The sequence below is a fragment of the Pinus tabuliformis genome, chromosome 8 (assembly GCF_031772625.1).
Source record: "Pinus tabuliformis cultivar Carrire ecotype Pingquan chromosome 8, CPIR1, whole genome shotgun sequence".
In the NCBI taxonomy this organism is placed as follows: domain Eukaryota; kingdom Viridiplantae; phylum Streptophyta; class Pinopsida; order Pinales; family Pinaceae; genus Pinus; species Pinus tabuliformis.
The window spans coordinates 282,804,581-282,830,425 of record NC_142294.1 but is presented as its reverse complement, the minus strand read 5'-3'; positions in this window follow the sequence as shown (position 1 = coordinate 282,830,425).

The window sequence follows — 25,845 nt, the reverse complement described above, 5'->3', positions numbered from 1 at the left end:
CATATTAGCTTCCACACCTTTCTTTAAACCATCCATCGTAGCTTCCACGCCATCCATCTTAGCTTCCATGCCTTTCTTTAAACCATCCATCTAAGCTTCTATTACATTTTGTGAGAGTGAATTTTGTTGCACTTGGTCTCGTAATTTTGATATATCATGTTGCATTTCTTCCTCTTCTTCATGATTCATGCTAGATATTTCATGTTGCTTACTAGGAATTTCCATTTTCTTTCTTTGGGGCATCAATTAATGATAATAATGCTTCACCATGCCCTTTTAATTCCTTCAAACTAATTTTTCAAACCAAACTTATGCAAAATTTTAAAAAAACTACACACCTTGTTTTTCACTTTGTAGGAGCTCGATATTGAATTTGTTGTATCTCTATAATTTTGGATCTCAAAGGTCTAAAATTGTGTCGTGTGGTATACCATTGAGTCCTCTTTCCAACCCCGCAATTCTGATCAAGATTGGATTCTCCAAGGAAGCATTATGCCAAATCTCCCACGATGACCTGATTATAGACTGGTTCAGTAGAGGTAACTTGTTTGAAGTTCCATGTGTCATTGTTTTGACCATATGACCTGAAACCAATTCAAAGAAAACTACCTACCATCCTCTTTCTATAATTTTTTACGAAATTTAAATATGATGCTCAGAGAGAAAGTTATGACTATTTTCTCTAGGTCACCGGTTTGAGATATAATTCAAGAGCCTACAAAAACCCTAACTTCCTTGGATTCTATCTCCGAACATATAGTGATAAAAGATATGAAATTTGGACCCGATGGTCATATAGATTTCTTCACAAATGGGTTTTAATTTCAACTTCTGAAACATCGTAGAAAAAGTGTTATAGTGAAAATTCCACGATGGCCTGTTTGGAGTAGAAAAACCCTAGAATCCAAAGGCTTTGATACCAAATGTTATAAAACCAACTCACAAAAATATAGAAAAGATAGATCAACGACTCCAAAATCAGCCTCTTAGAGGGGGAAACGTCCTTTACATTATAAAAATGAACAATTATTTGATGATACAACTGACAATACCTCATTTCTATATATAGGAGTCTAGGGATCCCAATACAATCAGAGCCTACATAACAATAATATTCTAGGGGCACAACAATAACGATAGTGGGCTTATATGGGGCATAATAATAACAACATGGGGACTATATGGGCATAATAATACAAGAAGGGGGTTAGACTAATAACAATAAGGGGTTACACTAGTAGTATGGGGACCTAACGGGGATGGTCTAATAGATAATCAACTTATAACATGATTAAATAGTCATAGATGCATTGTTCAAATACTTGACACTAAAGTAAAGTGTCAGGTAGATTAATGTAGTAGATAGGTTATTCAATAAGCCTAGCTCATACAAGGATAAACACAAATTCCTTAATGTCCATTGAAAGGTTGACCTTTAACAAACCTAATATTAGGGGCTAGGATTATAGAATAATTCAATTAAATGGTAATTATAATTCTCTAAGGAGAAAAAGTTTATTATAGGCCTAGCTATAATTGCATTATAAGAATGAAAAATTTATCCTAAACTAAACAGGATAATTTGTAATTTATAAATTAAAAAGTCACAAGATAACGAAGAGAAAACAACCGTAATATCCATATAAATATAGGTACGTTGATGTAAGAACATCAACCACATGGCCTTAGTTATTACATTAAAACAAAAAATAACCTTAATCACTCACATTATGGGTTCAAGTGTAAAAAAGTTGGAGACACCATAGCTTGAGAGTACCCCACAATAAATCTTAATTAAAATTAATTGCATAAATTACCATATTCAAATTAAAAAAATTTCAATATTAAGAAAAGGATCATGGGAGAGTGGCCAGAAAAAAATGATACAAATGAACCTTGTGGAAAAGTTTAAATACATTATTTGGTATGTAATGATGATGGAACCGAGATAGTAGTCATGGAAAGAGCACTTTGTTCTAGGGTTTTAATTGGTGCGATAATGGTGTTGGGCTTTGTAATTGATACACATTTCTTATCTTATTTCTCGTTTTTATGTTTGTTTTCTAAGACTTTTGTGTGTGCATAATGTGATAACTTGTAGAATATATATTCTAGAAAGGAGTCAATGGATTTTCATTATTTTATCTCTTTTGAATTGATTTAAACTATGAAATGCATGGTTTACTTACGATTTGAATTGTTATTTGAACATGGATATCTGATACCAGGTGTTGTTCCCTAGAATAGTTAAGGAAGAACATATTATTTGGGGTTCTTTGGGTTAATTCTATCCAGTTGAATGAGATTCAATTCTATCCTGGATGAATCAGTTGGAGAAGATATCCTAACCCTGTTATTCCGAGAAACGATGGAGATTTTTGTAATTTGAATAGAGCATCCTAAGAATATCTAGACTCATGATCGCTCTCTATTTGAAAATAGGTTCAATTCGTATATAAGAATGAGGGATTGCAGCTCAGTAAAAAAAGGGAGGAGGATTTTGAGATATAATCATTTTGATCTATATTGTAAATTTCCACAAATATTTATTGTAATTTACTCGTTATAATTTAATTGATACTTTTGTGGTTCGAATTTAACTTAGTGCGTTGAGTTAGCCATGAGGCAGTTGAATTCCAACGATTTTGGGCCCAGTCCTTGAATGACTATTTTCCTTTCTTGTATTATTAAGTTTGTATTTTGCTTTCAATTCTTGTTATTCAATTATTTAGTTGTTCTCTAGATATAGTTGTTGTTAATTATATTCGTTGTTAAAGTGTGAGTTTTTGCAACAACTACAGTTGAATATCATAGAGTTAGATTTACTGCAATTAGTTCTTTGGAGTGTTATCTTTCCTTCTTGTTTCCTGTTAATTAATGTAGAGTTGTTAATTCTTATGATTTCATATGATTTCTTGTGAATTCATCTCTAGCTATAGTGTTGTTCCTTTCTGACAGATGAAACTCCCTAAGAAACAACTTTGTATTCAATTGGATTTGTTTATTGTTTTTGGCAGGACACTTAATTATTTGATTCCTTTAGCAGTCGTAATTGTTTAAAATTGAAGTCTAGAAGCCAAGTGTGAGTTGTTTCTTTTAGTAAGTGTGAGTTGTTAATTTCATTGATATTCCTTTACTTTCCATTAGAAGCATACAAGTTAGGTGATATTAGCACTGTCTCTTGCACAAACTATGTGGACAACCATGAAATAAACAAACGAAACTTTGGGTTTATGATTTAATGTGTAGAGGTCAGTTGTTCCTTTAGGAACAACAAAACACCCCAACATTTTGGTGTCATTTCCGGTGTTGTGGGGAAAAATGCCTATGCAGGACGATCCTATCCACCTAAGGCGTGATAGTGCCTTAGCAACAAACGAATGCAGCTACTTCAGTTTCTTTCCTTTATGAAAATGAAAGAGAGGAGATTGGTAGACTTACCGTTATCTTTCGGTTGTCCCTCGATCTAGATCCTCTCCGCTTTGTGTGTCCACAGCTACTTGCCTCCTCGCTTTTGCACCCACAAGATCACAAGAGAACAGCTACCTGTGACAAGAGAGCAGCTACATGCAACAAGAGAAGGACACAATACAAAGGCAAATATACATATTCATAAATGATTCAGGATTAGAAGTAAATCAAATACACTAATGCAAATCATACAATAAACACCAACATATAGGAAAGAACCAAGAAGCTTTATTGATTGATAAACAGGGTTCAGGAAGAGATACAACCCATAGGGTTCCAACCCAGCATCTCCTTCCCAACAGCAAGGAATTCCTTCTTCAGCCCCTTTCAAAAGCATAAACACCCAATGATCCAACCACAATCCAACAACAATTCTTTACAATACAATCCAACCCCCCTAGACCTCATGAGAGAGCTCTATATATAGGAGTTTTGGAGAAAGGATGAGTCAACTTGAGGCTTGCATGAAGCTGACTAGTGTCCTCTCCCACTTCAGTTCTTGAGTCCACTTGGAGATTCTTACTTCCACTTGGAGATTTAGAACCTCTTACTCATCACCAGTCGAATTCCTTGATCCAAGTGTCATTTTGGAAGCTTCCTAGGCATTGACACCTTGAGGAATGAGTCTGCCACTTGTCCAAGTACGCTCAGCGCAGGTGGCCTTCTTTGCAGTTGACATTCAGCGCAGGTACAGAGTGGAGCACTTGACATTCAACGCAGATGCTCAGTGGAGCAGTTGACATGATCCAGAAATTGCTTGTTTTTGAGTGTTTTCAGGTGGAGAACTTTTATAAACTGTTGTGGTTTGCTGGCCTTGTTCCTCTAGGGGTAGGAACAACATGTTTAGGGACTTTGGATCCCTTAATTATTGACATTTCATGCTCAGTGATGCAAGGCACAAAAATGTCTATAACATCCGGGGAGGTTGTTAAAGAAGTGTTATCTGTATCTCTGAAGGGTTCGATATTCAAGAAGGAAGGTAAGAACATGCGCATGCACTAAGTAAAAAGCTTCTTCCAGTGCGTACCCTTAGCCGATACATTTAGATATTTTAGTGTGTATGACTAGGAAGAAGCCTAGGACTACAAACTAGTTAGTTATAGATAAAACAAATTACCCCAAAAACCATGAAAACCCGAGGACAACTTGGCCCTAGAAGAACGATCTTTATAGATAAATTCATTCGTAAATCAGATTCTCAAGCATCGGTAGGTCCCCGAACAATATCTGGGAAGTGTTCTAATATTGCCCCTCGAGTAGCAGGGTCATCTCCTGTAGCTAACATAGTGATTCATGATAAAACTATAGCATCTGAGCAAATATTTCAAGATACAACTGTTAAGCATCTCAGTAAAATTGAGGGGAATTCTTGCAATTCAAAAGAGGGGGGAGGTGAGATGAGTGAGCCATACCCACAAATTTCTAAGACATAATTTCCTGCAACACTTGTTGTAAGCATAGAACCTAAAGTCCCTGATTTGAATAGTGTTGTGATACCTAGTCAAGGTCCAAAACCCCACCGCATATTATTTTCTGAATAGTACCTCATGGTCACGAGATTCTTGAAGATTACTGGCAGATATTTAACCAAATGGAAAATGCAGTAGTAGGAACACAAACTTCAACCATAGAATATCCTATTGTTGATCCACATGCTAATGCACCAATGAAGGCTATCCCATTACAAAATCTTCCAAATTTCCATGGAATGGCTTCTGAGGATCCTGATGCATTTTTGTTTGAGTTTAATGTTTTATGCCGAGGTTATGATTATTCTACTGACCCTCAAAAATCAAAATTGTTTCCTTCTACCTTAAATGGAGCATCATTACGCTCGTTCATGGGACAAGGAGCTGATACTATAACCTCATGGGATAAAATGGAAGAGGCCTTATTTACTAAATATCAGGACTATTGTCGATTTTGGGATTTAAGATAACAAATATTTAAAATGATGTCAAAAGAAGATGTTTCTTTGGAAGAATATGTTGAAAGATTTCAATACACCTTGCAAATATCACCATGTTGGCTTAAGGGGGGTTGGACCCAGGTTCAAAGTTAGTTACGCTAACCAACAAAACCCTACACTACCAGCCCTTTCGGCAACAACCTTCATAACGCAAGCTGCAGTCTCAGCCGAGGTAATATTGGGGGATGCAAGAACCAGGTTTTTGCATCCAAAGTACTATGTGATGTGTTTCTGTTACTTTTAGGGATTTATTCTTACCTTCGTGAACCCTAACCCTTAAAACCTAGAAATTACAGTAACTTAGAATTAACATATCTAAACTCTTGACTAATTTCTATGAACATTCATAATATCATGTAGTTAACTAGATCTACCACTTTCGCACATGTATTAAGTACTTTTCATGATAAATTCAATAAACAGAGCAAATAGACAGTAAATGCAGAAGTAAATAATAACACATAGATACACAAGTAATGCTCCAAAATAACCTTTATTATGCTCATATTTTCAATTACAGACTCTTTCTACCCTGTGCACATAGCTGCAAGGGCCCACGCACTTAGTTGCAGACTTACAAAGGTCTCCACGCATGCACCTACAAGAGCCTTCCCCTTTGCCTAAGTACAGAAAATAGACTTCTTACTTAGATCCTTCACACATAAATAAACTTAGATATCTTTCATGACTCTCTATGATTCCTTTTTATATCATCTTCTATTACAATACCATTGTCTACGAACCATGGGTGGGTCACAAAACAACTTAAATCCTAAATAAACTAAGGGGCTTTGACATTCCTAAATCCCCTCTGACTCCTATTGACCTTCGCGCTCTGCTCCTCAAAATGCGAAGACTTTAGAATAATCACAAAATTGTTTAAAAAATTTACCCTAGGGGACCCTGTCCCAACAAGCCCCCAACACAAAGTCATGACTCGTCCTCGAGTCACTCTGCTGGTGTTGCCGTGATCTTTGCCTACAGACCATTTATTTCTATCTTCAATAGTTGAAGATCTGTTGTCCCCTACGCAACGGCCTGATGAACTTCCTCAACCAAAGTTTCAATAGTTGGACCTTTGACAACAAGGCCCATGTTTTTTTGCTTCTGTTTCATGGCCTTCAGCTTGCTCTACATTGACAGTGTCAAATGACTTGCTTCATCTTCCCAGGGTTGCATCCTTGAAGATATGATGGATTCCTTCTGACGCGGCTCATCAATCTTGCTCTAGATGAGCTTGCATTCCTATAATCTGGTGAACCTTTGCACTGGTGCTAAGGTTCGTGCTGTAGATATGATCTCGTCGAATTGCCTATGCTTGTCTCAGATATCTGCTTTGGTTTTTTGTTGTCTCAAATATCTGCTTCAGCAAAGTTGGACCCTCCTGCAACGAGGTCCACAGTTCCATGGCTTATTCAAAAAAATGGGTGCACCCCTTGACTACAGATTCTAATGTGGCCATCATTGCTTTAATAGCAACCTCGTGCTACTCTCTGACTTCCAGAGGAGTGGTTGGCTGCAGCTTAAGTTGGAGCTCAGATATCTACAGCTACAGCTTAAAATGAACCTTACCAATTTCCTCCTTTGATTCCTTTACTGTGGCAGCTAGCTTTTGAATATCTTCTATGGAGGCTGCTTCTGCTGGAATTTGGAGCTCAAGAATCTCACTATAGGCCTATGCTATTGTTGCTTCTAGTTGTTGAATACACACGATAAATTTTTCATGTTCCTTAAGGGTCTACACCTTTTCCTTGAACATTTGCCGGTTGCTGGTTTTTACTTCATTGATGACCAGCAGTGCGCATTGTTCTTGAACCCAGAGATCATCTGATACTCCTTGATGTAGCTCATGCAGTGTCTGAATAGGGAGCGCCACAAGGTCTAGACTCAATTGCTTCAAATGCAATAGGTGCACCCTATCCTCTGATGTCTCAACGTGCAATGACCCCTCTAGCAGTTGCATGGTGCGGAGGTCCATTGTGAGCTCTGCTACTAAGGTTGCCCCGCTCACTTGCTTTAGGCTCGCCTGTCTAACACTCGTTTGAATAATACCTGTCTGTACCTACAATTCGCTTAGGCCCTACTAAACCTTGTCTAATGTCTGATGGTACTGGTTCTCAATGTGATTCCAAATATTCTCTGTTGCATCACAAACCACATCACTAATCTTGTCTAGGTGCCCCTCCATGAGGACCAAAGGGGTCACACTTGCAAACTTGTCAGACTTCCACTTCTTGTGCGGTCCCATGGAGCTCCGCTTCTACCTCCTTTTGACAATGAATGGGGACTCCAAGCCTGTGCCCCCTTCCTCTTCACCCTCTATGTCTCCCTCTACATTGGTGTGCTCTGTGTCAGACTCGCCGAGGTCAATGGTGGCCTACGATGTGCTAGCAGCTTTTTCCTTTGGTGCTTCTATCTCCCTGGCATATACCCTCTCTTTTGTTGCTTCTTTCTCTTTTGCAGAAGCCTTCTTTTGTTGCGCGACATTTTCCTTTGTTCCAGCCTTTTCCTTCACAGAAGCCTTATGTGCCTCCTTCTTCTTCTCTTTCATTATTACTGTCGTAGCTGTGGTTTTCTTTGCTTCACCTTCAGCAACATTACTTCTTCCAACATCATCATCAAAATGGCTAAGCCAGTTGGTCAACCATTTACTGACAACCCCGAGAATATCATCTTTAGAGACCAAGTATGGCAACTTGTGCCATGTGCCCATGACATTCTTCTTTGCATGGATATGTAGATTATGAAAATCTGCCTTTAAATCAGCAACATTGGCATACTACGCATGCAAGCTAGGTGATAATCATGGTCGTTGGTTAATCACCATCCTCAACTCTGATTAAAACAAGACCCAAAATATTTTAGTTTCCATGACACGCTCAGGGTCGTTGGTTGCCTACAACGAGGCTAACTTCACGGCCTTGCATAAATATGGATCATGCTGAGGGAAATAACTTTCCTCTGGTGTCCTCCATGCCACCAATGCAATCAAAAAGTGTAATCCTAGGCCTCTTGACAATATTGCAAAAATTCATGGCAAAAAATTTTAGCCCAATTATATTGGACTCCTTTAGCGCACTGCGTAGCTAGAGATACCACTCGCGTTGGCACTTCATTAGCACAACACTTTCTCATGATTTTTTCAGCCAATATTTGTTCAGCGAACTGCACTGCGCCATCTGAGATGTTACTGATTACATAACTGCGTGACTTCTTCACCAACCCGAAGTCACTCTTCATCTGATCTGCTAACTTCTTCTCCTGTGATTTTCCTATGAAAGCATCCACAGGGTCTATTCCTTGATACGACAAGAGTGTTATCTGGTGAATCAACATATTCGTGATTGGGATGGGCCCTCCCAAACAAAGGCATCCATCATGAACCAGCATCAATAATTAATGCACAAAAACAATATTAATGATGCTACGCTGACACCCATAACATGTTTAACAGCTTCGCGCACCCAACTCTAGCCACCCATTTCATTGGCTCAAGCCATGTAACCTCTGATTCTTCATAGTAGACCTTCTTTAGGTATTTGGTTAGCGCCTACTGCGGCAACTTCGGATGATCCCCCAAGTCCCAGTCCTCCATTTTTAAGTATGGTATTTGGGCCAACAGATTGCCCTCAAAAGGTACATTTTCTGGCAGGAATGGTGTAGAGACCATGAACTTTGTTGAATCCGGGTCTCTAGGAACCTTGGCCATAGATTTCCTCGATGGTATATAAGGCGATAGCCAAGTTATCGACTCAACTTCCTCTACATCAATCTCCTCAATTCTCATGGTTAGTTCTTCCTCATCTAGGTCCAAAGGTTCCGTTGGCTGCTTGGTTCTATCCATTTTACCCTTTTGACTGGCCTTCGTTGGATTTTTCATGGCGGTTGTCACACCGGAGCTTGTTGGGGCTTCTTTTTCTTCTTTTCTCCTACCACAGAAGCATATGATTTAGGTCTCGAAGACCTAGGTGTAGTCATTCTCTTGAGGAATATTTCGTGCTGCCAATCAGTTAAATTCATAAATCATGGTTGTGAAATATTCTCTTTAAGTATTTCCCAATCTTCTGTAGAAATAGAACAATTCTTTTGGCACAAGCTAAAGTGAAAATTCTCAAGGAGAAAACATGTTCGAATGTGGAGTGGGATGTTGTATTTATAGCCCAATTTGAATTCAAATCCATCTGTTCCCTCCAAATCCCTGTCATTAATGTGCCTTTGGCAGCATATTTCCAAAGATATGTGTCTTAAATGCTCCCCCCCGCTCACTTTAATGAAACAATTTCCATCCAATCAGCTACAATGCTTCCAACGGTAACTTTTTGGCTAGACTCTGTGGGACCCACCAATATAGTGCAGCTCCTTCGTCGCAACTCTCCTTTGTGCCTTCCCTCTATTTGTCACACAACCCTTCACTTCGCCAAACTATCCTTGTGGCAGTGTAATTTATAGTCTCATACTCCCTTGCAACTTCTTGGAGTACTAAGACTTTCTCGCTTCCATATAGTCATTACGCAGGGATGGTGTCACCACTGTACAACTTTAACCAAATCCCATTGACCATTCCTGGAAACATCTCACCGTTCAGCTTCACAAGCTAAACTGCACCACCATCTGTAATCTACTTAACAATATATGGCCCTAACTAGTGAATTTGGAATTTTCTCGAAAAATCATAAACTTACTATCATACAGCAATACCAGATCTCAACTCTTAAAGGTGTGCTGCTTAATATGGTGGTCATGTCATGCCTTTTCGTGATCCTTCCACACTTGTTGATGAAAACCATCCAAGAAGTGATCTTCTTCCAGTTAAACTATCTGCACGAGGTGTTCTTCCATGATATCCCGATCGGCCATGTCTGTAATTGTAACAATTTGCAAAGTTGGCATGATGTACTCCATCGACATCACAACTTCTTTTCCATAAACCAATCTAAACGATGTTTGTCTAGTTAACTTTTTACAGGTAGTTCTATATGCCCATAGAACAGCTGGTATGTGCACATCCCAATCATTCGTTTTGGCATTACAAATATTCATTAAAGAATTCTCATGAATCTTATTAAAGGCTTCCACTATTCCATTTGCTTGAGGATGATACAACATCCTTTTCTAATGATACACTTGGAACTCCTCAAGCAAGGCATCAATTGTTTCGTTCAAGATGTGCAAACCCCTATTGCTCATCAAAATTTTAGGGCAGCCAAACCAAGACAAGATGTGTTCAAAGATTAACTTTGTAGTTGTAGTCGCGCTACAATCCTTCACAAGCTGCTCCTTAGCCCACCTAGTCAAGTATTCAGTCACTGTAATAATGTATCTTGCTCCACTCTTCTTTCCTGGTGGCTGAATTGGTCCCACGAAGTCTAATGCCCATTTATCAAATTCTTGTAATGATACATGTGGTCTCAAAGGAAATTCATCACTTCGCGATGACCTCCCCATTCTCTGACAGACATCGCATGCCTTGCAATACTCCTTCGAATCCCTTACACAGTTGGCAACCAGAGTCCTGCTCGTAGGATATTCTACGTAGTTTCTCTTCCCACATAATGTCCTCCCACAACTCCTCCATGTGCTTCAGTGAGGATACTTTGTTGTTCATAGTCTGGGACATACCTACACAACACCTCGTTCGATCCCATTCTATAAAAGTGCCCTGCGATGACAGAAAAATATGCAGCCCTGACCACCAATTCTTTCTTTTGTTGTGTCATATACCCTTCAGGAGTTGTACCTATAGACAAGAACTGGATTATGTTTGAAAAATATTCATCTACGATGTGCACAACAAAGAGTTGTGCATCAGGCAATCCTTCCTGCAAATTTGTAGGTTCGTCATGATTCTCAATCTAAGAGAGGTGATCGGGTCCAATATTTAACCTCCCTGGCTTCACAATTACTTCAAAGTCATATTCTTGAAAGAGCAGCAACCATCTACAAATCCACCCCACCCAACAAACGCTTGTTGACCAAGTACTTCAAAGAATAATGGTATGTGTACATTTTGAAGTGCGCAACTAATAAATAGTGCCTAAACTTCTGGAGGACATACACCATTGCCAATCTTTCAAGCTCTATGGTTGAATAATTCTTTTTTTCTTTAGATAACTTCCTGCTCGCAAATGCTATCAGATGGCCAATATCACCTACACCTAGATGGGTTAGCACAACTCTTAATGCTATACAGGATTCATCCACATGTACGTGGAATTCCTTCTTCCAGTCAGGGAACATTAGAATAGGCGTTGTGACAATTTTTTCCTTTAAGACATCCAAACTCTTCTAGCAATCACCATCCCAGCAAAACGTCGCATCCTTCTTCAGTAGTCTTTCCATGGGCACAGTGATCTGTGCATAGGCTTTGATAAAATTCCTATAATATCTTGTATGGCCCAACGTCACACACAACTGCTTGACATTCCTCAGAGGCTCAAAATTTACAATAACTACAATTTTGGCAAGGTCTACCATCAACCCCTACTTGGAGACAACATGGCCCAAAAGTATCCCATATGGTATGTAGAATATGCACTTGTTCAGATTAAGGGATATCTGATACCTTTTACAATTATCCAGCATGAGGCGAAGACTGGCAACATTTATCTTTACTAAGTGAAACATTGTCCAATCATCAAAGTAAACCTCCAAAAACTTATGAATAATTTCTTTGAAAGTTGTGACTACCACCCTAGAAAAGATTGTAGGGGCATTCTTAAGTCCAAAGGGTATAACTATATAATGAAAACAACCCCATTCAGTAGCGAAGGTAGTCTTAATCTGATCCTCCAGTGTGATTTTGATCTGATGATACCTTGAGAACCCATCAATAAACCAATAAGATTCCTGACCTCCAACATTCTCCATACTTCATCTATGAATTGCATATGAAATGGATCATGGACACAAGTATCATTTAACTTTCTTAAATCTACGTAGATCTGAATTTTTCCCTTTGTTTTCTTTTCCTAAGCCACCATAAGACCAACCCAGTCTAATTCCTCTACAGGCTCAATAATCCGGCCTGCAAGCATCTTATCCAATTCTTCGCACACTTTTTCTTTGTACTTAGGATTCAACCAGTACAGGGGCTGCTTCACTTTCTTTCAATCTAGCTTCAGAGTGATCTTCATGACACCCAGATCACCTACTATACCCTTCAAATCAGAGAACTTAGTGGGAAACAAGTCCTGATACTCCCGCAATAACTTTGTGACTTTGTCCACTGTGTCCTCGTCCCAATACTCGCCTATGTTTGCGAACTTCGACTGCGCTTCCGACCCAATATTCACCATTGTGGTATTCAAGGGCTTTGAGATATCAGGGACTTCTGCCTTAGAACCTGGGACTTTGTGTTGTGCTTTTGAATCAATAATATTGATGTTCCTAGGATCTTCCTCACCTTTCTCTGCAGTCACATTGTAGCATTCCAAGGCATGGTGCAACTGCATACACTCAAATCCATCCTCAAAACTAAAAGTTAACAGAGAAATTTCCTTCAGAACGTTGCATTCTATGGTTCCATGTCGCAGCTTTGTTTCTAGATACCAATTCATCGGAATAGTATCCAAAGTGTGGCAGAATATGTGAACCCATTATGGTTGTGGTTCTTCTCCCCATGCTTTCATCCATCGAGCGATATGCTCATGCGAATCATCATTTCCTGTATATTTTTTTTTAATGCAAGTATTGGCATATCCAAACCACAGCTTCATCATCCATCGATATTCCTTCCAATATGCAAAGTTGTTCTTATGTGTATCCCGCCATCTGGTAGGCATAGCTCTTAGTGCGATGTCTAATTCGTGGAACCGATTTTCCTCCAGTACATCTTGTTCAAATATATCCATAAATAAACTGACATATTCTAAACCATCATAATACGGTAAGTTGCGTACCTCAGTGGATATATATCGAAGCGAGTTAGTGAGCCTGTTGCATTGCAATGACGATACCTCATGCAATATGTTCTGTCAATGTTCGAGCTCCTCATCTAAATCTGAATTACGGGAGCTATCCTTCTCCCAAGAAATCTGCCTATCTACCGTAGGGTTGATCCAATCCTCATCCTGCGTAGTAAGATTATAGATTTTCTCAATATCGTCTTCTTCATAATAATCCCCTACTGGTTTAGTATGTCACACACCCTTGGATGGATCCAATGGAACAATAACCCTTAGTTCCTTCTTCTTAAATTTTATGTTGCACTTCTTGAGGTTGATGAATGTGTTCATATCAAATGCCCAATCAATTCCAAGTAGCGTCGAGTATGGATTACTATCTTCCACTATTTCAATCACTTAAAAATTGGCTATAGTGCGCGCCCCTTCAATATCCACAGTTACTAAATTTAGGTGTCCCATAATAATAATATTTTGTTGATTCACCACTCTCAGCTAGATCAGGGACCAATGTAGTGTTGGTATTCCCATTATTTCCCAGGTTTGCTTCGGCAAAGTATTTCAAATTCTCTAGTCAACGTCATTTCCCGACCAATCCTTTTCTTGCCTTTATGAACCATATGCATTGTGCATTGTTCCGGCAGTGGCTTATCCTTGCCAGTGCAGTTATCTATCAACTCCTAAAGTCTCTCTACTCCTTTTTGGTCCCTTAAGATCTTCATGCAGGTTTGTAAGAAAGATGTCAGCAATGAGGGATCTGTTTCTTGCGCAATACTGATTTCTGCATGTTTCTCTGTGCGTGCACTCTTAGCCTTTGATGTAGAAGCTCTTATGTCCACAAAACTCCTTTTCACCTCCATGAAGGTTTCCTTCACTTTATTCACATCAAATCCATCCTCCTTGTCAGCAGCCTTGCAAACCCATACATTTTTCTCTGGTTGTTTTCCTTTATCGTCCCCGGTAGTGATATTGCTTTGCATAAGAATATTAACACTTGGTTCATCTTCACGCGGTTCTAATCTCATCATCTAGATGTTCTGCATAGGTTTTTGGGTCTTGGTCTTATTTTCTTGCATCTTCATGATGAGCATGAGGAAATATTCTATGACATGATCAAACTGATGACAATATTGATGTGAGGGGTGTGTAGGATTCTGACAATATCGCACAAAGTGACCTGGTTCTCTGCAATTGTAACAAACGATCTGGTCTTGACCTCTTCAAGCTCCTCCTCCTCGCCCTCTTCCTCATCCCTGGAATCCTTTGTGTGTTGCAGTTGTGCCTTGATCCTGTTGAGGACGTGCCTTCATCTGTACTATATATGTTGGTTTTTTGTCCATCATCAATTCATAACTTTGGCAATTGCGCTCGTCATGACCAAAAGACTTGCAAAAGTTGCAAAACAATTCCTAGGGAGTCTACACAAACTTCTGTAACAAATGAAAATTGTCCATCATATTTTTTCCTCTAATCTTGCAGATAGCACACCAAGGTACCACACTTGTACTTATCCCAGCAGTATTTTTAGGCTTTAGGGGAACAGGACCTCCCCCAACTAGATAATTTTGATACACCAAGAAATTTTCCTTGTCGTGGCCATGGCCTTTAGATTTTAAACACCGTACTTCCACGCAGATCTCAACCTAGACTTCTTATCCCTTGTTGAGACTATGCAACTCCATATGTAGGCTAGCCAACTATGACTGAATCTATTGCACTCCCATATTCATATTTTGAATTGGTGAGGCCTCCAACTTCGTAGACATCTCCAATTCCTCAGCCTGCATTCCAATATTTTGTTGTGACAATGGAAATATTAAATGGTGTTGGCTTATATGGGCCTTACCTAGGTTCGGAAGAGTTATTTAGCCAAATAAATCCTGCAGCTACCGACCCTTGTAACAACAGCCCGCGGAGCGTGGATTGAGGTCTCACCCGAGGTAGTAAGGGAGGGTGTTGGAACTAGGTTTCCACACCCTTGGGCTGTCAATATGTGGTCTAGGGGACTCACGCACCCTTCTACTGCTCTGCAGTCACGTAGATCCGGACCTGGAGCAACTTCCACTTTCTATTACCGTGCTGATTACTAATCTAATCTAATTAATGAAGTGTATCAGATCTTCTTAGCAGCGTCTTTAAGCAAACATTTAACAAGTTTAACCATTCGCGCACTTAAAATGAATCCAGATTCGCATACATTCATCACATTCATATTTAAACAGATATAGAAAGGTAAATCATAAAGTCAGATGCGCGATAACATAGAATTACAGAAGCAACCTATCTTTATTATTATTCTTCACCAATACATCCAGATCTACCCTATGCACTTAGCTGCAGGGGTCCACACACACAGTTGCGGACTCTTCCAGGCCTCTACGCACATAGCTGCAGAGCCTCTATCCCCTACCCAACCCCTCGACTCGAACTTACAGATGCTTTCAAAATATTCTTCCCAGCAACCCATTACAATTTAGATCCGAATCATATCCCAAAAAGAACTGCCTTTCCCTCATAGAGCCACGCTCTATTTATACCTTCCTATGGTCCATGGACCGACTTACTTCCTATTACTTTACATTATTTCTTGGGCGGACAACCCTTTGACTCAATCTTTTACATTTCATGCTCTGCATACTTCGGAGTTTTTACAATAATTTAATCCTACTTTTTGGGCTTTCTGCCCCAAAATCGTTACGGAGACATCGACTACCCAATAGTCCCCCAACACAATCATCGTGACTCATCCTGAGTCACTCATTGGCGTGGCTAGACGCTCTGCCTTAGCTTCATGGTTCGCCTCCCTTTGAGTGGCGCTCATCGTCCTGCTACTCCTTCATTGTCTCCTGCAACGCTTCGTCCGGCTCCTCCTTCAGTGTTTCTACCACGTCTCGCAACTAATGATGCTCATTTTGCTATGCTCGGTTAACACAGAATACCCCCTCAAAGGATTTTAGTGCAAGCGAGGGAGCCGCATATAGGACCGCCTGGTACCACCGCAGGCGCTTACGACCTTTGTACCTTCTCTTCGCACCGTCGGCTGCAGCTTGTGTTGCAATTTTGCAAGACCCTGGCTATTGTCCGCAAGATCCCAATTTTTGAGGGACATCAAAGACGACTTATGAAATTCATATCTACCTGTGGTTGTTGTCTATCCATCCTTTCGTTGTTCTATTGTAGTGCGCCGACCTGCTCCTGGGAAAGGTGACGACATCCGAACCAATTCTGCTTCGTGTTCCCTCCTTTTTGGTACATCCCCTACTGGTGATGCTGCAGCCTGTGGGATGCTTGCAGTTGTCAACACCATACTCCTTAGAGAGTCCTGCTTCTCCATCGGCCAGATCACTACCTTTGGGTGCATGCCTTGTGCAAAGATAATGAACAGCTCCATATGTGTTTCCGAAGTGTAGGCCGCCCAGTGGATTCCCCTCGGTGATTTATAAGCCATGAGAATTTCAAATGCATTGATTGCCACCTGTTCCAGCTCATGTAAACTTCTCGTGTAAAATCTGTGGCAACTCATTCCATATCTAGCTCGTACTGTTTCTCTTAATTGCCCGTCACCCGCTCCCTTTTGCCATAATGCAGACATCTTGTCATGAATAGTGATATCAACGGTCATCATTCCTTTTATCAGCACATCCGCATGATCCTTCTCGCGCAACCGCGACCCTTGTGTTTGGTCAAATGTACACGCACCGTGGTACTCGTGCATCTGTCCCCCAGGCTGCTTTATCATCCCACACTCTCTTTCAACTAGTTGGAGCAGTGAGACTATCTTCTGAATGGCTAGTCAGGCGGTCGGCCTGCCCGTGTAGAGCTTTAGGCGACTGCCATTCACTCTTCTTGGGAAGGGGTCTCCATTGAGTTTAGCCAGCTGAACCGCGCCCCCATCGGTAACTTCTTTGATGACATAGGGTCCCAACCAATGCATGCAGAGTCCCAATCAATACTAGATCATTCTCCTTGAAGGTGCGCACCTTGATAGTGATCGTGCCATGCTTTCTCGCGTTGTTTCTGTACCTACTGATGGAATCTAGCCAGAAACTGTTCCTCCTCCAATTCTTCTAGCTGTGCGAGCCTCTCTTCCAATGCTCTGTAGTCTTCCATACCTGTGATTGCCATGATCCGCAGACTAGGCATAATATATTCCATAGGCATAATGGCCTCCTTTCCATAGACTAAGCGAAACGGTGTCTAGCCTATCAACTTCTTGCACATAGTTCGGTATGCCCATAACACAGTAGGGATGCACAAGTCCTAGTAATTTCGTCGTGCATTACAGACCTTAGTCAACGCGGTCTCCAAAATTTTGTTGAATGCCTCAACAATCCCATTTGCTTGCGGATGGTAGGGCGTACTCTGTTGGTGATATATCTGGAATTCCTCAGTGAGTGCACTGATCGTTTCATTCAGAAAATGCATTCCCCTATCACTCATGAGAATTTTGGGGCAGCCAAACCTGGTCAGTATGTTCTCAAACAAGAATTTTGCTGCTATCGCAGCTGTGCAATCCTTAACTGGCTATGCCTCTACCCATCGGGTCAAATATTCAGTCGCAGTGATGATATAGCACGCGCCCGTCTTTCCTCATGGTTCAATAGGCCCGACGAAGTTGATCGCCCATTTCTCAAATGGTTGTAGCGTCATTTGTGGCTGAAGGGGCATTTCATCCCTTCGCGATGGTTTTCCCATTCATTCACATACATCACAGGCCCAACAATATGCTTTCGAATCTTGATGTAGAGTGGGCCACCATAATCCGGCGCGAAGAATCTTATGGGCTGTGGCGCAACTCGCATAATGTCTACCAGCAACCCCTCCATGTGCTTCGGCCAAGATCTGTCCACGCTCAAATTCCTTTTTCTGCTGGACAGAATACACCTATGGCGCAATTCCCGTAGTTAAAAAGTGGATTATATCTTCAAAGTGGCCATCTGCAATGCGCACGGCATATAATTGGGCATCCGGGAGTCCCTCCTCTAGATTTGTTGGTTCTTCACCGGTCTCAATTCGGGACAGGTGATCTGGACCTGCATTCAGACATCCCGGCTTTACAACAACCTCAAAGTCATATTCTTGAAACAACAGCAACCATCGACAGATGCGCCCCCCCAACATAGGCTTATTCACTAGGTACTTGAGCGTAGAGTGATCAGTATACATCTTAAAATGTCCTCCAAGTAGATAGTGACGGAACTTTTGGAGTGTGTATACCATCGCCAATCCCTCTCGCTCAGTAGTAGAGTAATTCTTTTCTGCTTTGGACAACCTGTGACTTGCGAACACAATCGAGTGATCAATTCCCTCTGCTCCTTCTTGAGTGAGTACCATACCCAACGCGATACACGACGCGTCAACATGTACATGAAATTCAATGTCCCACTTTGGAATGACCAAGATAGGGGCAAATGCCATCTTTTCCTTAAGTGTCTTGAGGTTTTTGTTACATTCCTCATTCTAGCAATACGTAGCATCCTTCTTCAGTAACTGTTCCATTAGAGCCGTGATCTGGGCATAACATTTTATAAACTTCCGGTAGTAGCCCGTGTGTCATAGTGTAGCGCGTAGCTACTTTACACTTCGCGGTGCTTGCAGATTTAGTATGACATCGATCTTTGCCGAATCCACCATCAGTCCTTGCTTACAAACCACATGGCTGAGCAAGTTCCCGAAAGGGACAAGGAAAGTACACTTCTTTAGGTTGAGTGCAATCTGGTGCCGGCAGTAGGTATCCAGCATCATTCGTAAGCTCGTGACATGTTTCTTAACCAAGCCAAATATGGTCCAGTCATCCAAGTAGACTTCTAAGAACTTGTGGATAAATTCGTTGAATGCGGCTACCACAATACGGTAAAATATCGCTGGGACATTCTCCAGCCCAAAGGGAATTACCGTATACTGAAAACAACCCCATTCGGTAGCAAACGTTGTCTTGCTCCGATCCTCTGGTGCAATCTTGATTTGATGGTACCTGGAGAACTCGTCTATGAAGGAGTATGCTTCCTGCCCACCCACATTTTCTAGTACCTCATCTGTAAAGGGTGTTGGAAATGGATCGTTAACACAAGAATCATTGAGCTTCTGCAGATCTACGCAAATGCGGATCTCACCCTTCTATTTCTTCTCCTGCACGACCATAGGGCTTACCCAATCGGACTCCTCAACTGGTTCAATAATTCCTATTGTGAGCATCTTGTCCAATTCTTCGTGGACCTTTGCTTTGTATTTTGGATTCAATCGGTAGGGTCACTGCTTCACTAGCTTCGCATCTAGCTTCAAAGTTATCTTCATCATTCCTAGGTCTCCTAGAATCCCTTTCAGCTCCGTAAATTTTGTAGGGAATAAATCTCAGTACTCTCAGAGCAGCTAGAGTAGTCCCCAAGCTTAGCATACTACGGTTCTTCCTCTGTTCCGATATTCGCTTACTTCATTCTCAATGGCGCCATGATGTCTGGATCTTCTATCTCGAGGCCGCGCACCTCATGACTCCCTTCGGATTCTGGTATATTGATGTTACACGGGCCATCCTCACCATCTTCTACTTGTACATTGTAACATGCTAAGGCCTGGCTCAACTGTCGCGACCAGTCTGACAGCACGACTTCTTCTGGTTCTTGCGATGTTCTAAAGATGGCGGTCCTTACTAGCTGTAATGCATCATGCACGGTATCCATCCATTGGTCTTCAAAGAAAAATGTCGACAGAAACCCTTCGCACAGGATATCCCACTCACCGGTGCCATGTCGAAGCTCTATTTCTGTATACCAGTTCCTTGGAATGACATCCAAGGTATGATAAAATAAGTGCACCCATTCTAGTTGAGGCTCCACACCATAAGCTTTGGTCCATTTGGTCAGGTGCATGCGCGGATCATCTCGTCCATCATATTTCTCCGTTATTCATAGCTCTGGCTTCCCAAATCTTATCTGCATCATGCGCCTGTAGCTTCACCAATATTCGAAGGTTCCTTCATGGGTATCCCACCATCGCATCAGTGTCACGCGCAATGTCCATTTTAGCGCATCAAATCGTTGGTACTCTGGTACCGCGCTTTTGAATTTAACCAGGAATTCATCCACTACTGTCAGCCCATCATACATCAGTAACTCGCGGTTCTGAGCTTTAACGCAATACAGGGATTTCATCATCATATTACAGTGTAACGTGGTTACCCCATTCACCCTATTTCGCCATCACTCATTCTCTTCATTTGAATCTCTGGTGCATGAGCCAGCGTAGCCCCGCAAGAATCTCGCTCCTCCTCTAGCCTCTATGCAACAATTTTGTAGATACAATCCAATGCATCGTCCCTTTCTTCATTGCACACAAGTTCTGTGTAGCGCGGTCCTTCTATTGGATCTAGCAGAACGACTACACGGAGCGACTTCTTCTCAAATATCATCTTCCTCTGTTTGAGGTTAATAACCCCATTCATGTCAGTGGCCCAGTCTATCCCTAGCAACACAAGGTACGGGCTATTTTCATCCACAATTTTGATAACTTCGAAGTCCATCCAGGTAGTTGCGCCATCAACATCTATTGTAATTCCTTGCAGCCTTCCCATGGACAAGATCTTCTGCTTATTGGACATCCGCAATTGGATAGGAGACAATTGTAGTGTAGGCTTACCCACGCGCTCCCAAGTCTGTTTAAGAAATATGTTTACATCTGAACCTAGGTCCAGAATGACCTGATCCATCTCATAGTTGCCAACTGTTAACCGCATCTCCCAACCCATCCACGATGTGTGTCTTCCTAATTTTCAGACTCCACGAGGTTCACCTCACCTTGCGCATCTATTAATCACTTCCTGTAACCCTTTAACTGCCCTGTTTTCATGAAGCAGTTTTATGCATGTCTCTAAAAAGGTAGTCAACATCGAGGGATCCCTAGCCAGCTTAGGCCAATCCCTACTACCTCGGGTAGAGACACCCGTGAAGCTTTCCCTAGCTTCCATATTGGTCTCCCCATTGACCTCTCCTGTGGCTGTGCCGCTCCGCAATACCATGTTTACCATGGGTTCGTCATCGCGTGGTTCAGATCTCATCATCTGCATGTTTTGCGTTGTTGTAGGAGGCGCTGCCTTTTTTTCGCGAATTTGTGCTATCAGCATGGGGCAATCTAGCAGCTCATGATCGAATTGCTCACAATAAGGACATGATATTCGGGTTGGATTGGTACAATCTCGCGCGTAATGTCCTGGTCCTCCATAGTTGTAACAGATTAGCTGCCCGCGACCCCTTCCTGGTCCCATTCCGCCCCATCCTCGACCCTATCCTACAAACCCACCGCGCGCAATCACCGCGGCTGGATCCTGACCTCGCACCTCAGTTTGCATTCTGTAGGTAGGTTCCTGGTCCATCAACATTCGATAGCTACGGCAATCTCTTTCTTCGTGACCCACCGATCTACAAAAGTTGCAAAAGAGCTGCTGGGGGGTCTGGTTGTATTTTGGCAATAGATGATAGTTATCAGTGTTGTGCTTTCCTCCTACCTGATAGATTGCGCACCAGAGCAGGGCGATCGTGCTCGGCCCTACCTGTGCCTCTAGTCACAATGGTGTCAGTCCCCCCCGTGACCACAAAATTCACCGAGACCAGACAGTGATCTTTATCGTGTCCCTGGCTCCTGCACTTTATACACCATACTTCCTCCTAGACTTCTGAACGTGGTGTCTATTCTTGTTTTAACTTCTGTATTTCCAAACACAAATTTTGGACCTACACTTGGATTTGTTGAACTCCCAACCCTGGGTCCTATACCGGGGTTTCGTGCAGCTGCATTGCTGCCTCCAGCGCTTCTGCTTGGGTTGAGATCTTCTGTTGTGACAAAGTCGACTTCAGATATGGCGTTAATGATGCGACGAACCAAGCGCGGTGTTGTGCATCCGTCAGGGTCATGTTGGCCTCGCGAATGGTGCTTTTCAACCTCTGATCCAAATCCCACGAGGTCTCACCAGGCATCATCGTGATCTCTTTGAATCCTACGATCGAATGCGCTTCTGACTTTGGCTGGAAAAACTCCTTTTTTAATTCAGTATGGATGTCCACTATCCCCGTCGTTGGGTTGAAGCTTGAATACTTCATGTACAATGTTAGCGCTCAGTCCTACAGTGCACTGACTAAGATGGCTTTCTTGATATTATCATCCACTATTTGCTACACATTCCATACTGATGTTAGCACAAACCAAAATTGTTCCAGGTCTTCGCCTCCTTCTCCTTTAAACACCGGTAACTGAATTGCGTTTGCCATAGTTACCCTTGATCTACTACCGTCCCTGATCCTTCCAATTTTTCAACATTCTTTTCTATAGAGTCCCCACGTTCCACACCAGACAACCCTTAGGCAGATCCCAGTCCTGACGACGGAACCATTTGTTGGCTTATATGGGCCTGAACCAAGTTCGAAAGAGTTATTTAGCCAAACAAATCCCGCAGCTACCGGCCCTTGCGGTAACAACCCAGGGAGTGCGGACTGAGGTCTCACCTGAGGTAGCAGGGGAGGGTGCTGGAACCAGGTTTCTGCACCCTTGGGCTGTCAAGATGTGGTTTAGGGGACTTGTGCACCCTTCTACTGCTTCGCGCTGCTCTGCAGTTGCGCAGATCCAAACCCGGAGCAACTTCCACTTTCTATTACCGTGTTGATTACTGATCTAATCTAATTAATGGAGTGTATCAGATCTTCTTAGCAGGGTCTTTAAGAAAACATTTAACAAGTTTAACCATTCACACACTTAAAATGAACCCAGATTCGCATACATTCATCACATTCATATTTAAACAGATATAGAAAGGTAAATCATAAAGTCAGATGCGCGATAACACAAAATTACAGAAGCAACTTATCTTTATTATTATTCTTCACCAATACATCCAGATCTACCCTACGCACTCAACTGCAAGGGTCTACGCACACAGTTGTGGACTCTTTCAGGCCTCTGTGCACACAGCTGTAGAGCCTCTATCCCCTACCCAACCCCTCGACTTGGACTTACAGATGCTTTCAGACTATTCTTCCCAGCAACCCATTACAATTTAGATCTAAATCATATCCCAAAAAGAACTGCCTTTCCCCCATAGAGCTGCGCTCTATTTATACCTTCCTATGGTCCGCAGACTGACTTACTTCCTATTACTTTACATTATTTCTTGGGTGGACAACCCTTTGACTCGATCTTTTACATTTCGCACTCTGCATACTTTGGAGTTTTTACAATAATTTAATCCTACTTTTTGGGCTTTCTGCCCCAAAACCGTTACGCAGGACCTTCGCTACCCAACAAATGGGGTAATAGTGAAGCAATATACCAATCCTTGTGTTGTTCATCCATGATTTTCATATTAGCCTATTGGAGCATGCACTTCAGCGTTTTATCGAAATCCCGTGCAGACGCATTTACCTTCTGCTGGATCTCTTTGACCTCTGTTAATAACTAGGCTTCCGATTTAGGCTTCTTGAATTCATTATTTAACGTATCCTTCGTATCTTTCAGCGTCACAGATGGATGAGTCGAACAATACTTAATATAACATATCAGCGCTTTATCTTGCAATGTTTTGACCAGCTGCGCTTTCTTCAGGTCATCATCTGTTATCTGTTGTGACTTCCATACAACATCTGCTACAAACCAAAATTGTTCAAGGTCTTCTATCCCCAAACCCTTGAATATGGGCATCTTCATAGTGTTCACCATATTGAATAGTGGAGGTGGAGGTGGAGTTGGAAGTGTGTGAGGTGGAGGTGACGGCGGAGGTGGAGTGGATGGATGTGGTATCCCTGCGATGCCCTAATTTACCATCTGTGGCGTGCCTTGAGGCATCTCCAGACTATTACTTTCTTCGTCACTATTAGGCACTCCCAACAAAGGACTGTATTCGGCACCTGAATCTAGATTTGTTCTAAATGGCTTTTCGCTTTGCGTAGCTCCCATAAAATCTTGACTAAACATCAATTCAATGGCATAAATCGTTTCTCACACAATAACATTTTAATCCAATTTTTTAGGGACTTCAGATACTTACCTCTTGGTCCTTCGAAAAATCGGTGTTCAACTTCTCTATAGCTGACAAATGTGTTGATTGCAAACTCAATAATGAATCCACCCATAACACTGTCGATCCAATAATCGACAGCTCTCACGATCTTGTTTTTTGAACCTTCCAAGCCCCTCACTAGCTCTGGAGTCCACACAATAGGGTTATCCAACTTCCACGTACCTTGACCGTCCGCTAATTTAGACAATCATTCGTATAACTCACATGGAAAAAAGAAGAAGAAAATTTTATGTTCTTCTATATGCATGTTTCTATTCAACCACTCTTCATCTGACAGGCGCGGATTTTTGTTTTCCTGGGTTGCAAACTCATGCAACTTCTGATGAATCCACTTTTCAATCTCCTTGTTATTTGGTATCCATTTATTTCTCATCACATAATCATCAGATAGATCCCGGTCCTGACAACAGAACCATTTTTTGGCTTAGGGGGGCTTGGACCCAGGTTCAGAGTTACCTATGCTAACCAACAAAATCCTACACTACCGGCCCTTTTGGAAATAACCCATGTAGCGCAGGCTATAGTCTCTCCCAAGGCAGTATTGGGGGATTCTAGAACCAGGTTTCTACATCGAAAGGAATATGTGATGTGTTTTTATTACTTTTAGGGATTTATTCTGACCTTCGCCAACCTTAACCCTTAAAACCTAGAAATTACAATAACTTACAATTAACAGATCTAAACTCTTCGCTAATTTCTCTGAATATTCATAACATCATGTAATTAACCAAATCTACCAATTTCATGCATCTATTAAGTACGTTTCATGATAAATTTAGTAAACAGAGTGAATAGACAGTAAATGAAAAAGTAAAGAATAACACACAGATACATAAGTAATGCTCCAAAATAACCTTTATTCTGCTCATATTTTTAATTACAGACTCTTTCTACCCTGTGCATGCAGTTGTAGGGGCCCATGCACTCAGCTGCAGACTTACCAAGCTCCCCATGCACACATTTGCAGGAGGAATGGATGACTCAACCTGATGGAGCGGTTGGAGAAGATGGTGCAGAAAGAGGTACCTCTCAAGGTGTGGGTAAAAGTAAGAAACATGTCGTCAAAGATCTAAAAGAAATAGAAGGAACAGGGTAGGAACATGAAGAACACCACATCGATGAAAAAGTATTAGAATATTTTCCCTATGTGATAAAGATGCAGCCAAGAAAGAAGAAGAAGGAGGATAAGAGAAAGGGCACAATGCCACTTGTCCTCATTGATGGGAACATTGATGAGATAACAGAGAAAATCCAGGAGATTAATACAGAGACCTAAGATAATATTGATGATCATTGCAAAGCGATATTGGCTAAAGTGTAGCAGGGTATTGTGGAGCTAAAAGCGTTGCCACAGAAAAGGTAGCCTGGTCATCGCAGCAAGAGAAAAGATTGGAAACGAGTTCCTGGTTGAGGATTATACTTGTGCCAATCGGGGCACTGAAGTT